The sequence below is a fragment of the Sylvia atricapilla genome, chromosome 3 (genome assembly GCF_009819655.1).
Source record: "Sylvia atricapilla isolate bSylAtr1 chromosome 3, bSylAtr1.pri, whole genome shotgun sequence".
NCBI classification, from domain to species: domain Eukaryota; kingdom Metazoa; phylum Chordata; class Aves; order Passeriformes; family Sylviidae; genus Sylvia; species Sylvia atricapilla.
The window spans coordinates 93,581,888-93,604,603 of record NC_089142.1 but is presented as its reverse complement, the minus strand read 5'-3'; the positions used below and the strand labels follow the sequence as shown (position 1 = coordinate 93,604,603).

The 22,716-nt window shown below is 39.7% G+C and overlaps 1 protein-coding gene and 1 long non-coding RNA gene across 20 annotated transcripts in view; both read left to right on the top strand.

Annotated features, from left to right (window-relative positions):
- The window catches only part of ESRRG (estrogen related receptor gamma), a 392,895-nt gene that overhangs the window by 175,866 nt on the left and 194,313 nt on the right, over nt 1–22,716 (top strand). The window lies entirely within an intron of this gene.
- LOC136359514 (uncharacterized) overlaps nt 1,993–22,716 on the top strand; it is a 32,589-nt gene continuing 11,865 nt past the window's right edge. The window contains exon 1 of the long non-coding RNA XR_010743292.1: nt 1,993–2,247. This is a non-coding gene — a long non-coding RNA (uncharacterized lncRNA). The remainder of the gene's footprint in view (nt 2,248–22,716) is intronic.

The following is a 22,716-nucleotide window of genomic DNA, read 5'->3' as shown; positions in this document are numbered from 1 at the left end:
CTTTTAATAGCTTCAGGAAGCTGTGTTAGGTATAGGCTCTTGCAGGGCATTGTAAATAAGCATCTGCTTAACTACAGCATGTGAGCAGTAGTAAGAGGCAGTGTGACATCCCAGCCCTTTTCCCTGTCCCCTCAGGATGTACTGGAAGGAAACACAAAATGGGTTGGAAGTGAGACCAGTTCATGGGCAGTCCAGGCAAGCTACTGTTTGGAGGGGTGCAGTGCAGAATTATTTTAACTCAGAACCATGATGGGTCTTCATAGCTGAATTTAAACCACATAAAAGTGCTGTACGTGATGCGTTTAAATTCATTGACAGAATTAAGGCAGGACTAAGGCAAGTCCATGATTGATTTTCACAAATACAATCAAATCTAAGAGATGGAGATGCAAGATGGATCAAATTTTAAGACCTGATTTACCTACATCAGATATTTAATGGGATGCTCAATTTGATTGCTTCGCCAAAAACTAGTCACAGTAGTAAAGCCACTGACTAAATGTCTGCGTAATCAAGGGATCTGCGTGCATCCACATCTTGATTTCCATGTACAAATAACCAGCAATTAATGGTTCAGAATGACTGCAGGTATTGGTTTAAGGTTCAAAATGGCAACTCTAGGGTTTAGGGTGTCTTTTAGCATTATTTCACTATGTTTTTTAGGAGTATAGAGAGACTTGTCCATGTAAAGTCCATGTAAACATAAGATTTTTAACTTTGCAGTAGTTAAAAAGGCTCTTCATGGGTACAGCTAGAAGCCATCTCTCTTCAGCAAGGTTGGATGCTTTTAATAATGAGATTTAGGCTCTTAATATTAAACTCAACATATTAGCCTACTCCTGTGTAGCCTAGGTTCCCCATTACGTAGGTTTGTTAATAAAAAATCAGGAAGGGTCTTTGAATAGAGGAATGACAGCTGTTGTATGTACTTTGTAGCGATCACAAGGCACTGTATACTTTCTTCTTAGGATTTAACACATTTCTGAGTGAAAAGTCTGCGGTCACTATTGGCACCCTTTTTGTTTCTTCTTTTCTTATTTGTCTCATTGTAATGTGTGTGAAGTACATTAGAATATCATACCGAGAGTCTTGAAAATACTGATACATCCTCATTATTTTTACTGTAGTATTTCTATAGCAGTGAATCATCAATTACATTTAGTCTTTTTATTTCCCATGGCACAGCTACAGCAATTGAAATTAAGGGTGTTATGCTCACAGTCCCTTTCAGCACTCATTTGAATTCGGGCAAACTTTGGCTGTTTTCTCAGAGTAACCTTTACAAGGCAACCGATAAACATTATTTTTGTTTTAATGATTCCCAAATAATGTCATATTTAAATGAAATGCAGTTTGCCTCAGCAGGGTTCTTTGAATTTATGAGCATTTTTGTCCCATATCCTACAGTAATGTGACAAATATTTGCATTTTTACTGTTTTCTTGAATACTTTTAAACACCCATTTTTAGGAGACTTCAGATTGCTTTTGAACATATTTGTATGCATTTTTAGCTATCACCAAGCTTAAAATAGGAACCCTTTTTTCAGCTTATCTTTATTAAACACCTGTAAAAATCAGTGGTATTTCTTTTTTCTTAAAAAGCTTTCTTCCTTTAACAAATGCCAGAAATGCTGCACTGTTTGTTCCAGTATGGGCTTCTTTTCTTGGCAGTAACGGGCAGTAAATGGCCTGCTAATGTCTCTTCCATACACACAGGCATTTACCTGCCTGAATATCATAAACAGAAACTTAAAATTGTAATGAAATGCATCTGATCTTTAACTATAATCAATTAATATTAGAAATGCTGGGCAGCTTTTAGAAAATACCCAGAATGAAGTCTTAGAAATTGATCCTTCTGTACAAATTATATAAACCTCTGATCTAAAGAGTAGGTGGCCCAGTATGGCAGTGGCCGATTATTTATATTTTTGAATATTCACTTCGCTTTTTTTAAACCCGTGGGTTAATTTGTCGGGGGTGGGATTTTTGTGGTGTTTGGGATGTGTCTGTTGTTTGGGGTTTGCTCAAACAGGTGCTTTAAAAGAAATTTTATTATTCAGCATCTTTGTAATGTAAGTCTGGAGTTAGCAGCTTAATCTTGCTTAATCTTGGAGGCAGTTTCACAGAGTTCTTCATGTCTTGCCTGGATTAAGTTTTCTGTTGTCATATGCCTTTTTTTTTTCTTCTTTTTTTCCTTTTTTTTTTTTTTTTTTTTTTTTTTTTTTTTTTTTTTTTTTTTTTAGGTTAAAAATTGACTGCTTATTTTGAAAGTGATGTTTTCATATGTTGAATCAAATTTAAAAATCAATCACATTAATTCACGTATCTCTATACAATCATACGAAGACCTCTCTAACATTGACAGAAGTCAGTGGGAAGGTTTCTGTACTGTTGTTCTCCTGCAAAAATAACTTCCGTGTATGCTTTTTTAGTAAAAAACCCCAACCAGATACCCTGTACAGAATTTTGTAAGTAAAAGCAAATAATTTAAAATAGGATTGCGGTTACTCACCATTCTGCATTTGAGCACTGTGCTAGATGTTGGTTAAAATTAGACTTCCTTAATGGACTGGCGAGGGAAGGTAGGAGTGAAAACAAGAAAAAGATGACAGAAGTAAATATGCTCATAAATACAGAAACGGCGTGTTTGCTTTTGTGGCCTTTGATCAAGCCCAGGAGTTTACTTTCAAAGGACGTTGCGGGATGCTTGGGAAGGGAACAGGCACCCGGCGTAATTGGAAAGGGGGAAGGTCTGCAGCACGGCGGCTGCTGCTGCTCCTGCCTCTCTGATAAGATTGTAAGAGTTGCCAATATCAGTATTCAGCCTTGTAGCGTGTCAGGGCGCTTTCATGTGAACTGAAGTGAACTGTCTGTACGCGCTCCCTCCCGCGCTCCTTCCCCGCGCTCGGCGCCGCATTGAAGTCAGGGGAGAGGAAAAAAAGATTTGAGGATTGCCCAATTTGTTCTGACATAAAGAGATGTTTAGCTCTGTGAAAGGTGGTGGAGGCAGAGTGCCTGACTGACATTTCAACAGGCTGTCTGCTGGGATTGCTCACTTCATGTCCCTTCATATTCCTGCTGTGTCCTGCGCGAGTGCTCTTGTCTAATCTTCACAGCGAGAGTACCAAGAGTCCCCTGGGCTTCGGTGCTCAATACCTTGTTAGATGGGGCGTACGGTGCCATAGCTCCTTCTTTCATACTCGCTTTTGCTCTCATGTTTCAGGCTTCTTTCAAGTTCAATTATTTTATTTTTTTTAAGGGATTTGCTAAAATAACTGTGCGTATCTCCTAATCGCCTCAGTATTCTCTCGGCAGTGCTAGGTTTAGGTGATACCACGTAAAAATACATGGAGGGGAAGAGAATAAAAAAAATCCCAGCAAGTCAAAGAGTGAAGCATCATTCTGTGCTTTTGTTTTTAAATTAAGGTGCATTGACCTCCTTTGGCTGGTTTAGAAAACAGATGAGAGAAAATACTCATTGAACAAGTAGTGGGAGGTATAACATGTTGATAATAAAGCTGAGACAGTGCCTGATCAGGAATGCTGAACTCCGTACCAGGGGTTGCAGGGAAGCTTAGTTGTTGAGGGTCTGTGTGCTTTTACAATTCCAAACATGTTGTGATGCATTCTGGCATGCCACATCCTGTTAGATCACATTGGGGCAGCCCATGGAGCCAAATAACACTGAGAACATGAATTAATGAGAGCTACTGCTCACCTCTTATTCCAGGAGCATTATCAGGTACCTTGTTAGCCACAGTTCCTATCTGGATTCAATCCTCCTAAAAGCAGAGATGATATTAAAGATATATGTACTACATTTTCAACTGATAGATATGTTATTTTTCATTAGCTTTCTCAAAATGCATTAATTAACGGACATAGTTTAATCCTTGCTTAGCCATTAAAATTATTCCACTCATGGTCTTCCTTTACATCTTTTTAAAGGCATTTTTTTTCCTCAAGTGTATTATTGCTGGTGACAAGAAGCAGAATGGGAACATACTTCTTGCTTCCTGCAGATCTGAGATCCCCATATTGTGATGCCAAAACCACATTGCATGGATTCCATGGTTCACATGGTTGCCACTGCTCAAGCTTCCCCTCAGTTTCAAGTTCTGATAAATGTCTCTTAATCCCTCTCTCATCTGGAGTTGCAGTTGTGTGTCTCACCAGGCCAGAGATTTCCAATGCAAACCCCTCTTCTCAGACATACTTTCCAAACTTCTGTGTGTAAAGCTGCACCTTTGTTTCTTCCAGTGCAAGGACAGCTACAAAAACAGTGACCGTGAGTAGCTGTGTGGTTTCCCTCAGCCGGTGTCACATCTATTCTCACGTTCTGTTTGCTAGGAACCAGCAATGACTTTTTTTCCCTGCAATAGACTGCACAGGTGGATGTTAAAACTAACTTATCATCCTTTCTGTAGCACCTCCAGCCCAGAGCAGCTGAACTTGTATCAGTACACTGTCACAGTTTGAGAGTGTTGTGTAAGTGCTGTAGAGGTCTTGGCAGGGTCCTGGCTAGTCAGAAGACAAAATTCCAGTTCTCTGACATTAAAATAGCCAGGGAAATTAGCTAGTGAGCTTTCTGCTGTAGTTCCAGGTGATATCAGGAGGTTTTAAAAAAGGGTTTGATGGATCTCAGACACACCAGAAAAGGCTCTCACATACGTAAGGGTCATTTAGCAAAGAGGATACCAAAGAGATAGTGCCAGTTGTGCCTTAGTTGGTGGGGTATCCTGAACTCCTGCGGATATTTCAGTGTGGAGAAGCATACTGGCAAAACGTCTTCATCCTTCAGGCTGTGGTCCCAGAGTTTGTGATGTGTGTCTAATTTAAGCATGTGAGCAATTCAGAGATGTGTGGGGACAAGTCATGTGTAGTGTTACATAGGTTTAGTGGTTTACTGTGTTGAATGCTAAGCAAGGGCTGTGTTCTCCCAGTAGGAAGGAAGCCAGTGCACATGAGATGTTCAGAAGTACAGACAGACAGATGTCTGCTGGTGTGTGTGTGTGCTCACAGGCTTGCTTCCTTCCTATTTGCTTTAGTGTGCACACACGTATCATTACGTAATATTTCAGCTATAACATTGATTTAATTGTTTTATGGAATTTGCACTTTCCTGTGCAAGCATAGCAGTAAAGCCCATGCTGTTAACTGAGGTTGATTGTTTCCAAACAGCTGATTACAGAACTTACCATCAATTTAACAGAAGTTGTGTTTATTTAAAAATTGACTTAAAAGACGGTAAATTACTTGATGACTCATTAAATCAATTTAAAAATTGACTTAAAGTGCAGTAAGTGACTCATTGCGTTAAGCTATAGAAGGACACCCAATAAAGAGAAGAAAAAAAGAAACCTGGCAGGAAGTTGTAGCTTTATATCCTGATTTATTTTTGTTCAGAATAAAATGGTCTGATTACCAAAAGTGGATGCAAGGACATCTACCTATCTATTATGAAATACTCAGGTAGTGAAAGCACTGCCATTAAGCAAGGGGCCAAGTGTCACTGAAACACTTCCCTGATTTTTATATCAATAAATGAAGTTTACAATAATGCTTTGGCTGAGAGATATTGAGTTGCATACCAGGATACTATTAAGTTACTAATATTGAGTAACTGTTCTATATGTCTCCAGATTTGTTGAACATAATGTCTATATGTTAAACAGTTTTCTATGGTATTTAAAAATTGACATTTCAAAGAGTGTAATAGCATAATGAAATGTAAACTGAAAACAGGAATGAGTTAATTAGACTAATGATCCCTTGACTCCTTTATTAGCCAGCTCTTTAGAAATTGGGATTAGCTTTGTTTTCTCTGCTGAATAAAGACAGGAAGGATGATGTTGATTCTAGTAAATGACAGCACCAGAAGAAATTAGTGTTTTCCTGTTCATTATAGGTTTCATCATCTGAGATAAAAATTTAGCCTTCCTGCACGCATACCTTATTTCATTACACTTTGAGTTTTACTTGGATTGAAAGAGAAATCAGAAAAATAATTTAGGAATGCCTACTGATTTCATATCATGATTTTAAGGGTTATCCACTCTATGTGATTTCTGGACTTGAAACTTTATGACTCTTTGTGCAAACCTGGAGGTGACTGGGTTTGAATTTAAATGAAGTCTTCAGAAAAGGCCAGCTTGACAACTTTTTGATCTAGATTTTGAACACTTAATTTCTCCTCTCTATACGAGAGTGATTTGCACATCTCTCTTGCTTTTAAGGGCTATCAAGAAGCACAAGAATTATCTCTGTAGTGGTTCAAACCAAGCATGCACAGAGAAACAAAATCGTTTTTACGACAAATAGGAGGATTCGTAAGTCAGCAGCTGTTAGCGAAACAGCATCATTAAAACTTCCAGCAATTCCAGACCTTGCTCTCGGGACTCGCTCAGGCCAAGCAAAACCTTAAATAAAGTGCCGAATTATAGGCAGGAAAAAGAAAACCAGAATTTAAATTGGTAGGAATTAGCGATGATTCACTAAGCTAATTTCTGCCCTCCGTTTCCCTTGTGTGATGGCGCGTGGAGCGGCGCTGGGATGAGGGAGGGCAGAGTGGGAGCTGCTGACAGCCAGCTTTTAAAGTTTGGATTCTTTCTGGTAGATCTTTATCCTGCAAAGTAATGAGCTGCTCAGCTCCCCCTGAAGCCTATAGGTATAGAGGGCACCCAGCGCCGTGCAGGATCAAATCTTTAACGAATGCCTGAGGAATACAAAAATTTATCACACAAATGAGGCAACAGAGAGGAGGTGGCAGCAGCTGAGTTATGAAGCTTTTTACTTACAGGCAGGGTTTGTTTGCTATCCTGCACACCCTTGTTAAGTGTTCTGTGAGCACCAGGCTGAAGCAGAAGTAATAATGGCACTTGTTTGTAGTTCAATGTTTCCAGCTTTCTGCAGGGCGCTTTTGGAGGTGGGGTGGGATGGCAGACAGCACGCTCAGCTGTCACCGCTCCTCTCCTCCTTTATGGAAAGGAGCATCTGGAACCCATCACATGCCTGTTAGTTGTTCCCTAGGTGCTGCTGGGTGGCTCTTTGGTTTGAGGCTCACTGGATGGTTGATTTTGGCCTGTCCTGGGCAGGGGGTGCAGCCCGTGCATCGCACACGGCAGAGCCCAGCGCTGCTCGCGGTCCGTCGCTGTGCCTGACCTTGCAGCTCGCTATTAATTTGAAGGAGTGGAATTAAAATTTTCCATTCTTTTGCATTGTCATGCCTCACGTTGATAAGCACAAAGAAATGTAAATAAAAAAAGACCTATTTCACAACTCTAGCTACAACCTTTTTGTTTTATGACAAAAGACAGTTAATTAGCATACTAGCGGTAAGCAGCCTTCCCAAACTCGTGCTAATTATGTATTCTGTTGACCGTGACTCCAGTCATAAGGTAATTGGCTTGCAGCAACATGACATTTCAAATCATCTCTTGAAATTACATCAAAAAGCCAGCCTGTTTTGTTTTGATAGGGGAACAATCAATTTGATAAGTGGTAACACAGCTCATTGTTTCACATTAATTAGACTAATTGCAGCATGTTAGCCTCTGAAATAGACAGAACTTGGAGAAGACAAAGGCTGTGGCCTTTAGCATGCAGTGCATGTGGTGGTTCCACTTGCTTGCACATACTGTAGGCAGAAAACAGAGTTGTTAGGATTCAGCCTTGCGGGAGACTGGGTGTTAACAGTGGTTTGATGTGTTATGCTTAATCCACTGGCTTTCAATTATAAGATCCACGTTCAAAAAATCCCAGAGAGAGAAAGGGAGGAAGAAAAAAAAAAAAGCCATGGTGACAGAGTTCTTGGTGATCTTCTGTTCTGAGCCTCCTGAAAGACAGAGGAGAGACCTGGCCAGAGGATCTCTTGTGTGTTGTGGCACTGAGGGACATGATTTAGTGGTGGACTTTGTACTGCTGGGTTTATGGTTGGACTCAATCTTCAAGTCTAAATGATACTGTGCTTCTATGTTTATGGACTACAAGACCTTTCTTTCAGAAGGCTTTACTTTTGTTCCTGTTTGTCCTTCACATTCCAACTAATGTTTATTTCTTTGAGTACCTCAGCTGGGCTATTTTTATTTTCAGTTTTATATTTACTTAGGAATAATGTATGGGGAAAAAAAAAATGCATAGTGGATGGATTACTGAAAACAGATAGTAGAGATGCATAACCCACCCACGCATTTCTAATTTAGAGCATCTTTTCCCTGCTGTTGAGATTACCAGTTGTACTTAGCTCTGTGATGATTTTTGTGATCAAGCTATGTCATCTGTAGATTGACATGACCAAATGAATTTTGCATGTGACCTAATTGAAATGTAAACCAACGTTTTAAGAGATGAAAAGTTTGAGGGGTTATCTCAGTCCACAGGCTAGGCTAACTTCATTGCTGTTCACAGCTTGGTACAGTGGTTCTTGCACTACATCAGGACACTAGATGTGTAAAAATATGTTCTTTGACCAGTACATTGCTAATGTGTTTGGTAAACAGGGTATAGCCAGCAACTTTTCAAAGACAGAAAAGCATCAGAGGCTGGATTCCAAAACTGTGTGCATACTGATGAAATCATATGCATGAGACCAACTCTGCCTTTTCTTCTTCAGTCTTGTAGTCCACCTGTACCATTATAGTGTTTTAGCTTATATAATTACCCCCATTCAACAAAATCTTTCATCACTTGAAAAAAAAGGTAGATTAAAAACAAACAAAAGAGAGAGAGATTGGGGGACGATTCTTAATTGTTGAATTCCTTACATGAAAGCTGTAATCCTTCAGTTGCCCTCCATGGAAGTCAAGATTTTTTTTTTTTTTTTTTTTTTAAAGTGAGGCAAGGAAATTTAGGCAAGTCTGGGTACAGACTTCACTTACACATCTTTGCTTCTGTTACTTGCCCTCATACACATGCCCCAGTCTTTGACTGGTTAGAGAGTAAAACCTCTGGGGCAGAGATTTTGATAAAATTCACCTGTAGTCTGTGTTTGGAGAAGTGTAATTTCATTTAAATCAAAGACTTTGTTCTAACAGCTGAACATTCTATTTGCTCATGGAAGCTCTATTTTTATTAGTTTTGCTTATGCTTTCTGTTGGCCCCTTAGCAAATGGTCATAAACTCTGTTTCAAATCCAGCTACCAGTGACTTCATACTACTGATTTATTTCTATCATTTACCGGCAAGAATATATATTTTTAAATGTATTCTAAGCGAATCATGCTTCTCTGTCTCCTCTCTCCTGTGCCTCCCTTTACTTTGCTCCTCCTTCAGTATTTAAACCACCTTTCACTGAGTTTAAAATTATGCCCAGATTAGCGATGTAACTCCCCTAATGTGCTGCTCTTACTAAAAACTCCTGGGCTCCAGTAGAGGAGGTGAATTGGAAAGAAGCAGAAGATTGGAGCCTTTTAGCATTCAGCTTAAGTGCTGGTTCCACTTGCCTGAGCACAAGCTGGAGCCTGTGCTGTTAGGATGCAAGCCTGCACCCTCGCTGTCACTGCTGGTCCTTCTGTAGTCAGGCTCCTGCTTGGAGGAGAGCAAATCTTTGCTCAGTTAAGCGAGCGTCAGTCACTGGCAAGCTTGGCTGCCAGCCCAGGTTTGTTAGACTTTTCTGTGCTGCACCTGAATGAGATATTGAGAGGACATGGCTACCTAAACAGAGCCTAGAAGCAGTAGATGTATTAAAAAAAAAAAAAAATTAAATTGTCAAGGGGATGACAGAATAATTTTGAGGATGTAACTTACACTTCCAGCGCTCGCCTGGGAGGATTGCAATATGGAACCTGTACTGCCTGCTCGGTGACACGTCCTGTGTGATCTTGTTTAAATACCTTTCTCTGTTTTCTTGAAATCCAAGACTAGAAGGTATTGCTGACTTCTGACTGAGAAACAGGGGCATGGGCAAAACGTAGCTTAGCAAGCTGAAACACATTGATACCATCCTGCAAAGGTGCTGAGCTCATTCAAAGGTGCCAAATGACTGCTTTTGGCCTACATCAACAGTGGGCACTTAGCTGCGTGTAGGATTGTGCTTTTAAATTTGTTGGCTACTATCCAGTCAAAGTCAACAGGACCATCTTCAAATGGAAAAGGAATAGTGAGAAATAAAGTTGCAAAGTTTTTGGGTTGCATGAAGGCACAGGCAGTGGGCATTCTGCACAGCGAGTTGAGGAAAATCAGGGACAGGGTAAAAAGAGATAAAATAGGAAAAGTTTTTAAATAGGAATTGCTGGCAGAGCTATTAATCACACGAGTCTTTGAGCTGTAAGGATTGCATGAGCGGAGCTAATACGAAAGAAGAGAGATACTTTGCCGATATCCTGAAATAGACTATTAAAAGCAACAAGGAAAATTAAAGGGAGATAATGTCTGAACAGATTAATGACATGTAATGATAATTTTAAAACCCCCAAATCTACAGACAAACCCCAAATCCCTTCAAATATCCAAATCCCTATGTGTGACTCTCTTTTTGTATGGGACAGTCTTGTGATAATCAATTTTGGAAGTTGCTTGTTCCTGTTATACAGTCTCAGCTCTGAGCTTTGACTCTGATCTCATTTACACTAGTCAAATAAATCAAACTTTCTGCTGTTTCTCTGGCTGTACACTGCAACAGTGACCAGAACGTGGACTCTGCTAGAGTCTGTGTGGTTTTTAGCAGGAGATTTCACAGCACTTCTGAAGCAGGTTAGAAAAGGAAGAGAAAAAAGCATTTGTCATTGCTGTCTAAGATAGGGCACCACCTGCTCTTTGCAGACTGCCAAACTAAATAGGGACTTGATGCAGGTAGGGGCCTTTTGTCTGAAAAGAGGAATCAAGAATCTGCGAATATAAGGCAGACACCTGAGACATAACTTGTATTATCGTATTTCTTGTCAAAATCTACATCATCATCTTTGAAATGATGGCATCATTGCCGTAGATTCAGGACAAATTGAACACAGGTTGACTTCGCACAGGGGATTAATCTTTTCCTTACATGGGATGATTTTTTTTTTTAAAGTCCTCTTCTTGCTATTTCTATGACCTTCCACCCCTAATGTGCAATCGTAGCTGTTTAATGAAAGAAAACAAACTTAAATTCTGCACTGACCTGGACTTGTGAAACAAGCTAGGTTTTCAGTGAAGCTTTCATAAGCTATAAATCAGTGTAAAATTTAGCTCATATTACATTCTCATTGAAAATGGGTTATATGATAATTTATGTTGAGCTGATCATAACTAAGAACCTCATAGTAGTGTCCTTCAAAAAATTTTAATCAAGATTGTCTTTCTCTCTCCACCTCTCTTGGTGCAATTTCAAGAGGTTTATTTGCATGTCAATCCGCACGTGTCACTGGAGTTATTCCACTGAAGCAAGCAAAACATTCTGGCTGCGTACGTGTTCTACAGCAGCATAATGTCAGGTGACTCTCTGCATTTATTTCTGATTTGTGCTAGTGGAAGAGTCAGGCCCTTAATTCTCTTAAGCCCTGAAAACAGGGGTATTTCCAAGTGCCTGTCAGATCTGTTTTCCAAGTCTTTTTTTGTGCTCTGCAGTGACTGTGCAATGAACAGTGTAGGGGGAGAAACTGTGGATCCTATGAAAATCACTGAGCTGGTCCAACCTTTTATTTTAGAATCAGTGTCAAAAGGTGTTTCTAAGTATGTTTGACATTTACTTTTAGAGGCCTGTTTTCTCTTGAGGTTTTCCCCTGTTTGTTGTATGGTGAACAGGAAAGGGATTCCAGAGAGGTGTCTTGGGCAGCAAATACCTGGAGAGTCCTCTCCAAATTGCCAAAAGCTTTTTACATCAAGGACCATCTTATTTTACAGTATTTGTGCAATCTTTAATATGATGGAGTTGTACAGCAAGGACAATTGCTCCATAATTGGTGATAATTAACAGTTTCCCACCTAAGTATGTATAATCAAGACAAACAGGGTGGGGAAAGGTGTGTTGGTTAGAGTGGGTGTGTTGATTTCTCATGCAGGCTTTTTTCTTTTGCATAATTAAAGGCTTATGGTATGAAGTTACAAATGGGTGGACTCCTAGTAGAATCCTAGAAAGGATAAACAAGTTTTAAACAGATTTTGAATGGATATTGCAGACAAAGATTACGAGTTATGACCAGAGATGTTTGGCTCGAGAAGCGCAGCAGAACTGAGTTTTAGTTAGATAAAGCATTAAGATCACTACGTGTCAAGTTTGACAGCCAAGGTTTAAGTAGTTTTCATGCCATGGTGAAGCTTTGGATTTGAAGGTAGAAGACTTGTGATGTGTTGTGCAGTGACTGAAGTGGAGAAATAGGAAAACTGAGGTACAGAAATCATAGTTGAACAATGGTAGTCGTAGCCACAGCAGTTGAAGTCAACTAGGGGAGGCTGGGAGGGTGGAAGCAGAGACACTGGGTTCTTTGTCAGACACTTTGTAACTTGCTCTGTATGGAAAAGTAAGGAGATGCTCAGTATACCTGCCCCTAGAGCCTACAAAATCAGTAGTCACTACCAGGCTTCAGATTTTGTAAGTCTCATAAAATTAATGGAAATATTGCTGCAAACCACTCCTCCTCTCTCTCACCCTTTTGCTGCATATTGTAGTTTTGGGTTTTCGGGGGTTTTTTGGTTGGTTGTTTTTTGGTTAAGCTTTTCCTTCCTGCCAGTAAAAATTAAAAGTTCAGGCTGAGCTATTTCCAAATTTCTTTTCCTTCCTACCGGTTGTTTCTGGCTGTATTCCAGAGAAGGAGAGAAGATGACAGCTTTTCATTGGTCACTTAATTGTGTGTGTCCATTGGTTTTTATGACTTTCAAATTTATATTTCTGTGTGCTTAGGGGCCTTTGTGACAAGGTGCTAATGGGTTCCTGGCTGGGCAAGCACCTGTGTCAGAAAGAGTTTCATTGTGTCCCTTGTTTTTCCACCTCTGACTGCTTTTATTAGCTTGCATATATACCTTTATTGCAACCCCCAATGTATTTTTGTTACGGGGGGTAGGGGGGTGGGCATATGATCTGCACGTACATAAAGGAAACTATTAGTCTTATGTGGAAAAGAATCTTTAAATATAGGGAGGAAATGGGAGTTGGAAAATGAGTTTGTAAATGTGCCTGAGAGACGAGAAAGCTAGAGGATACAGAAATGACTTGGACCGCTGACTTGTCCAGGGTTTTCTCTGATATGATCTGAGAAGTTCTGCAGGGTGGGCTGTGGGTAACTGGTAGGTATCCTGCAGCTGGAAGATCTCATTTCCCACTGCTAGGCTGCTTGAAATGGTAGATAACAGTACCCGACATGGTTTCCTAATAAAGTGCTTCCAAATGAGCACTTGCTGTAGCTGCTCCAGCCTAATGATTGTGAAAGGGAGGAGAAATGGCATCTGTGGCTTTCAAAGAGAAGCAAAGCACCCACAAGGTGATCTCTGCATTATACGGTAATCTACATTAGGAAGAAGACCTTAAGTCCCCTTAGGATATTGTATTTAAACCTCTGCTCCTGTTGCAGTAATGCAAATTCTGCTTCTGTGAAGAAGATAAAGGCAAGCGTTTTTTTTTCTTGTTTGCTTATTTTTGCTGATATTTCCTCTAAGATAAGTTATATATTCCTCTAAGATAAGTTATACATTTACTGATGCATTTGGGGAGATAAGGTTTGTTTCCCATCTTATTTCTATGCAATAATTTAGCATTGTATTCCAGTCCAAATGTGGAAAGAATTTGTTGCAGAATTTGGCCATTTTAGCACTACAGCTAAATAAATGCCTATTACAGAGTCTTCTGGCCCTTGTTCTAAGGAGCTGTCATCATCTCTTTTAATGGAAAATTATTAGTCTTTTTTATGCTTCCTAGTTTGCTCTTGCACTTGGTTTTGCCCTCTGCACTTCTTCAAAGGCAAAGACTTGCTGATCAACTTCTAGGTGGGAGAAAAAAACAAGGTTTAGTGAGCTTGGGGTTCCCTTGAAATAGAAGTAGCTTTAGAAATGTATTTAGTCAACAGACCTTCCAAATAGAACAAAGACTCTAACTTCCAGTTCTCTAGGACAAACCATGAACAGTAAGGGATCTCTTGAGGGCCATAGAGTGTGTCCTGGCATAGGTCTTACAAATGGGTTTTGTATATTAGTTTATACAGTCACGTTATAATGGAGAGATGGCCAAGAATAGGGGAACAGTATATATAAATGAGATTTTTATGACCCAAATGTGCATATGAAATGTAGGACAGACTGGATTCAAAATCAGCTCCGTATTGTGGGACCTGCCTTTAACATTGGAATTGTGTTTTTTTCCCATTGTGTTCCAAAGACAAAAGACTATATGATGTTACCAAAAAATGATTATATCTAAGCCTCTACAAATTTAAATACATCTATTGTTTTTCACTCCCTTTCCAGACAGATTAGCAGAAACTATACTGCATGTGTTTGTCCTTTCCAACTGATAGACATCTTTCATAATTTTAGCAGATCTATTAACATCTTTCTGAAAAGAAAAATGTCCATTAAAAAACAAATGTGTCTGATTACGGCTGGTCTAGTGATGATGTATGGATGGTTTTGTTTTCTCTGTACAAGGAGGGAGAGAGATGATTTTTCTTGAAATTTTGTGTCTCTATGGTTCTTTGCAGGCGCTACTTTATTGGTGGTTGGTTTTTAATTCAGCAGTGTATTTTAGAAGCTTGTCCCTTTAGAAGCCTTCCATCTACCCCTAGCTAATAACAATGACAGTGCACTGGGAGCTCATTTAACACGTGGGCTGGACTGCAAGCTGTGCCCTGCTCCTTTTGCTGGGAAAGCAGCTGCCAAGATGCCTTTTGAGACTCTTTGGGCTGACTTCTCCTCCGTCCAAGCACTGCTGTACTTTGCTGCAGCTTCAGGGCTACCCTCTGTTTGTAGGTGGATATTTATACCTGATACCCACAAAACCAAGAAATTACAGAAAGAAATCTGTTCTGGTGGTCGCTGTCCAAACCCCAGCACAGTGCTGAGGAAGCAAGGCAGCACTTCTAAGTGAGATGGGTATTTGGGGCTTGGAGCTTGCACCCCAAGTCCTCATAATCTGTTGTCCCCACAACTAAATTCACCTTCCAGACATGCTGCTGTGAGAATTTGAGTAATTCAATGTCATTAATTAAGTTATTCTAGAATTACTCCAGTGTAGCTGTGAACAAAATCAAGCCTCTAGTCAGTTCTGGGAAATTAGACAGCTCTGGTTATTTTCTAAGTGGGTTCTAATACATTTTGTTAGGAAATATTTTGATGAATGTCACCTAGTCTTTGGGGATTAGTTCAGTCTCTGGGGCTTGAACACCCTGACAATTTGTTGTTGGCCAAAAGGAATGAAAGGCTAATTTCTGCAAAGAACAGTTCAATATTTTTAATTTTTTTTTCCCTGAAGTGTAGAATGCTTTGAAGGTGTCATAAATACATGAATGGAATAGGAGATTCATTCCTAAGGACCTCAGAATGCTCCAGCTTTTTTACCTAAATGAGCTTGGCTTGTTTAGCTCAGTTGTTTGGAGCATGGTGCTATTAACACCCAGGTCATGGGCTCCCCATGGGGGCCAGTCACTTTAGAGTTGGGCTAGATAATCCTTGTGGTTTCCTTCTAACTCAGAATATTCTGTAATCTAAAAGTTTACCCTTGTCATGGTCTTTGTGTCTGTGTCTCTTGTTGTAATTTTCACCAGTAAACAATCTGCAAGCAAGAGGCAGAGATTCAATTATACTTTGCCTAAACTGCATTAAAAAACTAAATCATCTAGGTGTTGTTCTGCCATGACTTCACAGTTTCTAAGGTCCCAAAAAACCTTTGTGCTAAGGCTGATGCAATATTCTTGGACAAAGAACAATTTACCTGAGTTCACTGGAAACCTGAAGGGAGGTGAGTCCACCAAGGTCAGTGGCACAATTACATAATTTTTGCCTTGTGAATAAACAGATGTTCTATTTCATGAGTATTCACACCTACAGTATTGGACATTAGGTGAAGTATCCCAGCTTGCTGATGCATCTAAAAAAGTTTTGTTGCTGCCAAAGCCAGGGAAAACTTCTAAATTCTGTTGGATGCAGTCAAAAATGTGGAAGATACGTGAGTTTTGTTGATGTTCGATCCTATTTCAATCATGTTTGCAATAGAGGAGTAGATCAGGATCTTGGTTAAAATTGCAAAGTTGTTGGTTTTATTTTGGGGATTTTTAAAGACTTTTTTATTTGTTTTTTTTTTTTTGTTTTAAAGATTAGTGGGGTGCTTTGGATTTTTGAAAACACAAGTGAAATTTGACTCACTGGATTTCCATTGCTTCCTCAAATTAGACTATTAAAGGATGTTAAAAATTAAAAATTCCTGCCATATACAGGAAACAAAACAATTAATCAGCCAAACAGTGGGCCTTGAATTGTGTTTGGGGCCCTTTTTTCAGATACTATTACTACATATTAATTAATTTTCTCTGCATCAAATTGATATGTCAGATTTTACTGGTTTCTCTGGTTATTCTACATGACTCTGATGATACAGAAAAAACCTATCCCTGTTTTGGCTGGTTATGTGCTGGTGGTTGTTTCTCTTACACTGTCAGAACAATGCTGAGCTATTGAAGTTTACCTGTAACTTCAGCATAATGAATTCTTACTGCTTTGAACACATGAGCTCTTTCCTTGTCTTGCCTATTTCCGTTATTAGCTTTAAATTTTCTCTTCTGCCACTCTCTTCTCAGGTCTGTTTCTCTTTCCTTACATGCCTGTCAGATAAATAGTCCTTTTTCCTTCACAAATACATACCTGACATTAAGTGTGTTAATGTTTGCCTGCTAGAGAAATGAGTAGAGGGGTGAAAGAGGATCAGGAGAGGCAAGAAAGTTTGTGGATGAGCCCATTTCTCAGTGTGTCTGTCCAGTCTTTGTCCTCTAGACTGGAGTGTATTGACTGTTACATTGATCATAACTTGCTGGCAGCACGAAGCATCATTTCAGCTGCACACAGAAATGCACCTGCCTGGCCTCTCTGGCCGCTGCCTTCCAGTGACAGGGACAGAGTAACAGTAAGAGAACAACAAGAGGTAAGTAAGTGGAGGATCCTTTGCCATGTATGAATGTTTGGGTTTTTTATTTCTTTCTCTCTCAAGATGCAAATGTTAGCTTGACAGTGGTCAAAGAGAAATGTCAGGAAAGGAAATGGGAAAGTTGAGAGTATTGTGCTGGTATGTCAATCTCTTATATGCCCTGTATAAAGCCAAAAGAGTTCAAGCCTATTACCTGAAGCCTTTAAATTGTATTAATAAATGTCAGTATAATCCAGCTCAGTTAGAGCCTAACCACACCTGTATGAGTATCTTCAGCTATGTTTAAATCACTTCTTACAAGAAAAGCCCCTCCCTTTGCATTTTTTGTGGAGGCACCTTTGCCTTCCTCTGTCCCTTTGGTCTCCAGTGTCTGTGGTTTTATCCATAATCACCAACAGCACCTGGACAGTTGTGTGTAAGACCTTCAACTCAATGCTCACCATGAGCTCCACCAAGCTAAGTGGACACACTGTGGTTAATGAAAAAGTTTTCTTAAAGCTTAACGGGGCTCAACAACAAATGTAAACTGGGGAATGACCTTTTTTTCCTTTGCCTTCCTTGAAAAAGTAAGAAAAGCAAAAAGACAGTTTGTCCCACTAGAACCTTTTTGGAAGTATGTCAGGGAGCAGCAGAAGGAAAAAGAAGGTTAGAAGAAAAATATTAATATCTGATATTCTAGATTCCTTGGTGCAAGGTGTATGATAGTTAAAAATATGTGTAATTGTTGAAGTCCCGGTGAAGTCTGTTGCTTTTATGAAGGGACTGCTGGAGAGACAGGCAGATTAAGGGACTGTGAATGGGACCCGAGAGTCACTCACTTGTAAAATCAAGAACAAAGAGGAAAATTCCTCAGATTCATCTTCTGTTCTGACCCACTTTCTGTGTTCCTGCAAACAGATAGAGTGAAATAACTCTGAATGTGGTGTTTAAACCAATTTTCCTAAGGAGAAATGAGCCCAACTTAAAGCTGGCCATAGCTAAGTGAATTATTTCCTTTTTTTGACTATGACAGTTATCTTGAAATAGCTCTTTGATGAAATCCCCTCCTCTTTCAAGTCCTTGGAAAAACTCCTACGATGAGATTAATTTCATCTAAGTTTAGACATCTCTAGTGTAAACTTCTATATCCGAGCACCGTATCTTATACTCTCTTTATAGCTGCTGGAGAGAAACAGGGCCTTCTAGGGTACGACTCATCTCCTTTGTTTCACGGGGCTACTTTAGAAGGGAGAAATTCAACACTTCCAGTACCTGCCTCTCTTTCTCTCGCTCAGCCTTAAAGAGATACTAAACTTTGGTGGCATCACACTCATCTAGTCAGAGGAAACCCACCTGTTTGACTTAGGAAGGGAATTGGATACCCATGTTTTTCACTTGGGAAGACATCACTGGCTGTAGGTAGGAAAGGCTGAAGATTGAAAATGTATTTTGGTTTTGGTCTCAGCTGCTTTCACACCTCTACCTGTAACCTCAGCATTCTGTTGTGTGAAAATACATTGAACTGTAGAAAATCTGCCAGAGTTACATGCAGGGTGTTTAAGCTTACTCCCAAAGGTATTCCTCTTGTGTACCTGCAGCGTCTTCATTCCTTTTCCTAAAACCACGGATGAATGCAGTGAAACAGTCAACTCAGTCATCCACTCCAAAACATCCTGGGAAATCTGTAAGAATTTGTTCAGAGGAATGCTAAAAGACAGTAAGTTAGCCTGGTCTCTCTTCACTTCTTGGCCAAGTAATCGTTCCATTCCTAGCTTAAGGTAATGGTGAACCTAAGGGGAAATAGGCACAGACCATAATGCAAAATGTAAGACCTAGAAAATCATCAATGTGCAATTGCTACGTAGAGATCAAGACTAACACTGAAAGCATGTGGAACAGCAGTCAGGATGTAGCAGCTCGTCTGCTGAGCTTTATCACAGCATCTTGTGAAACAGATTTGATCACTTAAAGGTGGGAAATAGTTGCTGGGCTTTTTGGGGCGGTTTAAGTGAATAAAAGAGACAAGCTGGGGCAATATGGAAAGAGCAGTTTAAGTGCTTTCACCCTTGAAATTAGGATATCCTTTTTTAGGATACGTTGCTTAGCAAAGGCTGTCTGTGCAGGGATAAAATGAAATCAAGGTAAAAAATCTCCTGTGATTTAAAATTATCTGGTATGTTGTGACTTGCCATTACATGTGGTGAGGGGATTGGTGACATAATTGCTTAATTCACTGGAATTTCTCCACTGGGGAGTGGGCATGTAGCAGAGCCCTTTGTTTCCTTGCAGCCCTTGCTGGCCAGGTGTCTGAGTAGAGGCTGATGTTGGTCTCTCTGCCATGGTGGTCACCTGGGCCCTGGAAAGCTGCTTTGGTCAATGGGCCATCTCCTTGCTTTGATGTGCATAATTCAGCATAGCTCGGCATGGCAGTTCTGATGTGATGACTGACACTATGACCTGCTGGTTTCTTAGATAGTTTATTTTTCTGGGCATTAAGAAGTGGAGGTGTGGTCATAAAGGAGCAGTTGTATCTGAAATGGGTGTGTGCAACCTTTCATGTCTGTAAGGACTTGATGTGTGGGTGAGAAAGGAAATCAGAGCCTTGAAAAGGTCTTAACAAGACTGAGACTGTGGGAGGAAAGCAGGAGAGAAGTTGGCAAATGATGAAGGAAAAACGAGTATTTAAGTTGTCTATAACTCATTGGAACCTCAGGGGTGGAGGGTTGTTCTGTCCATTTAAATCCAGAATAACATAACTACACCACTGCCATCACTCTCTCCATACCCCCAAAACCAAAATAAATGGAAAACACCATTTTGGTGTTTCCAATAAATGGAAAAAAAAGGTTCCTGTCTTCCATATGTTTGCAAGGAAGTAAAACAATAAACTAGCGCTTTTTTTTTTTTTTTTTCCCAGATTTGCATAATGAGTTGCCTTGTTGGGGGGTACTTAACTGTAAAATATTTCAGCCTTGTTAAAAATCTAAAATTGTGCTTAGCTGTTCTATATGAAGTGCTTTAGGATTTTCTTAAGATGAATTGTGTTAGAGCAGTGGAAGACACTGTGTTGTCAGTACCCTGTGATACCATTGTGTCTCTTCAGTTCTGTCAGTCTTCCTCTTTCTTTACCCCCTTTTTCTCCTAGAGAAAACTTCTACTTGAGGTTTTGCTTCACTGGTGTTACTTGACAGTTTATTTCCTATAATTAACACATCTATATGTACCTGATCTAAAGGTAAGTGAAGATGAGGGACTATTTTCCCTTCAGATCAGCAGATTTCAGATATGACCCTCAACAGATGATTATCAAATGCTGAAATTCACATCTGAATAAAAGGAGTTGTGTGTGTCCGTTTGTAGAAATGTTTTCTTTAGCCTGAGGGATAGTAGTCAATACTGAAAGCGAGATGAAAACTGAATTTTTGCAGAACAGAGATTTCATTTTAACTGGATATTTTTCCCCTTTATTCTTCTCCTCTCTGTTTGAAAAATATGTTAAATGCATTGAGTCAGGAAGACAGTCTGTGCTGCATTAGAATAGCCATCAACGTCAGTCGAGACCATTTGGATCATGTCACTTGTCCTAAAGTGTGTAGCTGTTTTTAAAGAAAGAACGTGTCATGTTCTGTACAGGGATCTTTAATGCATGAAACTTGTTTGAAGCAATAATAAATCAAGTCCTTGCTGCTAAAACCAGTGTCTGATTTTTCCCTTGTGACAATCTCTATCCTTCCGTGTGTAAAAACTGAAACAATAGAAAGAACAATTCTGCACCCACAGGTATTGCAAATAACTATGATCACAACTAACTAAATACATAAATCTGGCAAAATAAGGAACTGAGATATAATTGTCCTATGCATTTGCCACAATGTTTAATAATGTACTCTTTTCCTACAGCCATCGTTATAGGAGGTTGCAAGCTGTGTAGAGATATTTTCATTATTCATGCTCTATTGAGTAGGCAGTTCTGCAGACATTTTTCTCACCTCTCCTAAAAAAGTGGAATAATTAAGAGCAAGCAGAGTGTTTGAGATGTATTTGCCTATCATTTTCCACTCTTTTATGCAAGTATTAGTTCTATTAGATTCAAGCCAGTTACCAGTGATGTAAAGAAAAACTGGGTCTTTTGCATTTTTTTCTCTTTATTAATTACTGTTTTTGACTGTGCATAGCCATAACTAATACAAGTAAAGGAAATGTAAATGCAAATCCATTTAAATTAATCTGAAGTAGTTAAGAATTGCAGGCTATTTTAGCAGCATGACTTAGTTTCAAAAGCCCTGTGAGAAGATGACAGAAATCTTAGGCCTGGCAAATGTTATTACTGTCTACAATGAATAGTAGTGTAATCATAATTACAAATGGGTGATGTGAGATCCCCACTTGGGCTTCAGATGGGGTTGAAGTTTAATCAGACAAAGGATTCAAGGGTTTGATTCTTTTTCACCTTGTAAAATTACTTTCTCTTTCCTCCTCTACAGATTCACTGCCTTTGTATTTGGACAATAAGTTATGAGTATGAAAATGTTTGGGTTTTTTTCCTTTTGTGGATAGATAACAAAATCCCCGAAATTCAAAGCAAAGTGGTGGGGAATATCAAAGTGGCAGCACTAAAGGCTGGAGCCCCTGTACTGCAATAAGAGTGGACTGAGTCCAGAAGCAGATCCTGACCGGGCACCTCCCAAACAGGGTGATATGTACTGGGATGCTCAGGGAGCCCCATGTCAGTGCCCACTCACTCCTCCGTGGGGATATCAACAAAGGTGCCAAGCAGTGCCAGCTGAAAATGTTTGGTTTTTAAATATTCCTGGGCTCCAGTCCACTGGGAACTGCAGAGGGACCAAAAGTGCATTGTTTGTAGAACAGGATTTGAATAGGAGGTTGTAATGACTTTGAGTTACATCAAGAAAAAACTTGACTTCAGCCAGCGACCTTGAGCTAAAAAACATTAGCCCGTTATCAGCACCTTGAACCATGATGGCGCTTTTTATGGTTTTGCTTATGTAGATTGGTTTATTTATTTTTTTAATCTGGTGCAACATAGTAGGGGTAACCATCAGTTTGTTATAAACCCGAGTTTTCTGTTGACCTTTCTCCTTCCAGCCCGAGGCAGCAGTGGCTTGTTTGTTGTTCCACTCACTGGGCTGCTGAGAACTTCCAACAGCTCGGCTCCGAGAGAGGCAGGCTGGAGCATGGAGGCACAACACACAAACTGTTGTGATTTGTTGCCATGATGACAGTGTCAACTTAACTACAGCTGACAAACAGTTTTTAAATAGAACATTTCAATTCATTATAGTATTCTCCATCTGGTTTTTTTTTCACTGTCTGCATATATGCAAAGCATCCAAGAAATGCTACCACAATGGTTTAGTTTACTTATCTAGCCACTAACATTAATTAGTTGCTGAGAGTGGTAGTTTGGGGAGCAAGTAAAATGATGGAATTCTCCCCTCAGTAAAGGAAACTATTTTATTTATTCAACAAAAGATGCCCAGTAGACTTGTTTCCACGTTTAGAGAACAATTTTCCAATTGATTTGTTTGGAGCATAGGTTCTACATTGTTGGAATTTCTTTTGCTACTTTGTTACCTCTTGCTTTTCCCACATTTTGCTTCCTTCTCAAAAGCATCTGCCACCTCTATTTCCAGTGTGGAACTGGTAACAGAAGGCGAACACCATTTCATAATTA